Below are 3,565 nucleotides of genomic sequence, written 5' to 3'. Positions count from 1 at the left end.
AACAACAGCAGGTCCATATTAAAATACGCATGCCGAGACTCTGGATTCCATCTGGGTGCACTCGTGACTGTGCACCAACAGTCAGTATCTTGGCTACTTCTGCAACAAGTAGAGAACTTCTTTCAGCCAAAATCCAAGAGAGCTTTGTATTAACTGAATTGCACTCAGAAGGTGCTAGTGAACTTTGCAAGAAAATAAGTGCAACCAAGAAGGCGGTGAAACATCAGGTCAGGAGGAGCTTGAGTGCAATGCTGTATCTATCCTTGTGGAAAATGTAGAAATGAATCAGAGCACCTGCCTAGTGGCCAGACAGGAAGAGGGGGTTGTTTTTCCTAGTTGAGGTGCAAGTAAAGCAGGAGTGGCAGCATGTACAGAGAATTACAGTGTATAAAATACACAGCCTGCTCCCTTGAAGAACTCTGTCTCTAGGTTCACAGATTCTAGAATAAATTTGTGCTTCCTTTTACTGTAACTGCATTTGAAGGCTAGACATTGTAGGAAACCTGATTGGACTCAATTTATCCCTGAGGAATTGTCATCCAAAAGTTCAGACCTACAGTTAAGTACTCTACTATACTTCAGATTAACATAATCATATTAGGGTGGATCTAAGAGTAAATTTTCCCCCACGAGTCCCAAACTGGTACAAAATTAGCGTAAATAATTGTTATCAAACAGATTCGAGCCATGAAGTTTCCTGGAATATGCAGAAAAATCACAGTGGAGGCCTTGTAATAATTTGTGTTACAATTTCATAATGCCTAGTTCTGAACTAATCTTATAAGATTATAAAAATCTGCTAAATTAGGAAAGTATTACAGACTTCCACATTAAGTCATTGTAGAAGTTACTTTATACTCTAACTGTAACAGCCTCAGAAATTCCAAAGAAATTGCTTTTTTTCTAGAAGGAAAAAAAGAGGCTGATGGCAGATGTGTCGACAAGCTTATCTTTCTCAAAACTGGAGTTTGGACAGCTTCTTTATGATTTATGATTCCAATTAGGCAAGCTTTGTCTCTCTACAACTGGAGAAATATATGGCAGGTACTGTCAGTAGAACAATAACTCTCAGCCAACCTGTCTTCATAATAAATCCTTGATTGTGATTGTATACAGAGAAGCAATGTACTCAGTCCCAGAAAATGAATGCCACTTAGTTAAAACCAATCATGAAAATGTCTTTTACCCTTCAAGATGTGAAATTTCCCAGCCTGCCTTGCAGCTCTACAGGGCCAAAGTCTCAGTTACAGTCACCGAGATGTCAGGAGACATAGGGCAGAATGGCAGCAGACACAGCTAGGTTCCTAGATTTGGTAGAGGAAAACTGAGGACGTTCCCATACAATATAGCTCCTATGTATTGCCTGCTAAGCAATGCCTAGCTACCAATAGTGAGTCCTCGCATATCGGAGAAGTTGAAGATACATTTTTCTCCCTGGAGTAAAAAAAAAATTATTCTCCTGAGTATGGCAGGTCAAAGGAGAGTCACAGATTTGAAGGAAGTGGAAAGTTTTAATATAATTCTTTTAAAATTCCTGCCTGATCTTGATCTAAGCTCAGTTTGGGCCACAGGGCATGAAACCCTCTGCGTCTCCCCGCTTGTGGGCCTGGTCACTGAGGATGCAGCGTCTCTGTGGCTTCAGTTATTGTAGCCTTGCGTGCCAAAGCCAATATGGCTCGCACCTCAGTTGGCACCCTGAAGTCTGAGTCCCAGCCCAGACCTCACCCTGAGAGGCTATGACAGGCGGTAGCATGAGCAGAAGAGGCCGAGAAGGCAGCTAGAGGGGCTGCATTGGAGTGGTGTGGGCGCCTGGCATAGCGCAGAGCGGGGGTCTCTATGGCGGAGCTGCAGCAGCCCCGGGTGCAGGAGGCGGTGGACTCCTTGATGAAGAGTGCGGAGAGAGAGAACATTCGGAAGATGTAGGACCTCGTGTTCCGGGGCAGAGCCATCTGCTGTGAGGACAGCCAGGTGTCCATGCAGCAGGTGCGCCAGTGCATCGAGCGCCACCATGCACCTCTAGCTCAGGCCCAGGCCTTGGTGACCAATGAGCTGGAAAAGTCCCGGGACCGCCTGGCCGTAGGCACGATGCGTCGCAATGACAAAGCCAAAAGATTCGATGGATGCGGGGAATAAGGAGCTTCAGGTGAAACAATGGCTGGACAGCTGTGTGGCCACGTGTGTAGGTGACCACATGAACCTCGTTCCAACTATGACCAAGAGGATGAAGGAGACTCTCTCGTCCACTGGGAAATTAAAGTCTTTGCCAGTGGCCATCGGGGTTTAGGGCAGAAAGAAAAACTTATGAATGAAGAAACTAAGGATGACCGCAAGTTTAAGACATTTCACTTGCCTCCGGACCCTGATTCCTCTATGTTTAAATACTAGAAAGTAAAATGGAAAAAAAAATGGTGCTAAAGTTTGGGTCAAAGGCAGAACAAGAGAGTGTTTTAAAGCCTGAATCTCATGTGGCAAGACCCTGTCTCAAAAGAGTTGTGGGGAGGGGGTCCATACCTTCATTTTGCTTGTTTTTTTATATGCAAGCGCACAAAGTAGATTAAGATGTGGAGTTGAGACAGTAGATAAGACCTGTGAGAGGCTCCTTGTCTATGTCCCTTTCTAGCTATCAAGATATGGATGAGCATGTCTTGATATTCTCACACTGTGTCTTTCAGTCCGGAAATGATTTCCAAAAACAAGAGTCAGTGTCACACACTACGGAAAACAGAGTTCCTTCGCTGGCTGAATGGTATTTATGCTTTTTGTGGCAGTGAGCAGGACAATCTTGCAGGGACATTTTTCCCTTGAAGATAGAGAGTTTTGACTTTGATACCTTTGATAAACTGAGATAGGAACTGTTGGCTATTTAAGACAGTTGTGAAGTACTGAATTTGAATAAAGTGGTTTTTATAGAACTGAATGGAATAAAAGCCTAGACTCAGCACTGTTTTCTTAGCCTCCTGAATTACAGCACCTTATTGAGATAATCCCCTGGCAACAGGAAGGTCAAAAAGTAAGCAATCTGAGCTGTGACTCCTTTACCAAATACCATTTTTGCCTGGGGCCTGTACAGCATAGTGTTCCTGCCCGAGCTCGGCACCTTGTCTTTTGGATAAGGGATGTGCTGTCTTTTTACCAATTTATTACTTGAAATGATAATACAGCTTGTCTGCTGTGTCTAGCCTGTGATATATTTTCCTAATGGTTTGGTGTCACAATAAAAAAGTTTCAATGTCTCCTCAATTAAAAAAAAAAAGGCAGCTGGAGATCTCCCAGGAATCAGGGGACAGCAGATCAAAGCAAATCGGTGAAGATGCAAAAGCCAGATCTAGAATAGTCTCCTTTGTTTAACCCCGACATTCAGCCAAGTCTGACACCACTACATACTTCACCAAGTAAAGAGAAGTAGGAGACGGGGGCCTAAGAGGAAGGACGCTAGTCCTTGGTCACCCTTACACAGATACTGTCACACAGGTAGCCACAGATAAGTAGTTGCAGCTAGGGGCTTGGCCATCTATGAATTCAGGATAAGATCAGGAGCCAAACAACACTAGTCTGGTCCCCCAAG

The 3,565-nt window shown here is 44.1% G+C and overlaps 1 pseudogene; it reads left to right on the top strand.

Moving 5' to 3' along the window:
• Positions 1–1,836: 1,836 nt before the first annotated feature.
• Positions 1,837–2,284, top strand: LOC104856651 (annotated as a pseudogene).
• Positions 2,285–3,565: the final 1,281 nt, after the last annotated feature.

Source organism: Fukomys damarensis, unplaced genomic scaffold (assembly GCF_012274545.1).
Source record: "Fukomys damarensis isolate Sample0158 unplaced genomic scaffold, DMR_v1.0_HiC HiC_scaffold_19, whole genome shotgun sequence".
Classification (NCBI taxonomy): Eukaryota; Metazoa; Chordata; class Mammalia; order Rodentia; family Bathyergidae; genus Fukomys; species Fukomys damarensis.
The sequence above is the reverse complement of the archived record's forward strand: the minus strand, read 5'-3'. Positions and strand labels throughout refer to the sequence as shown.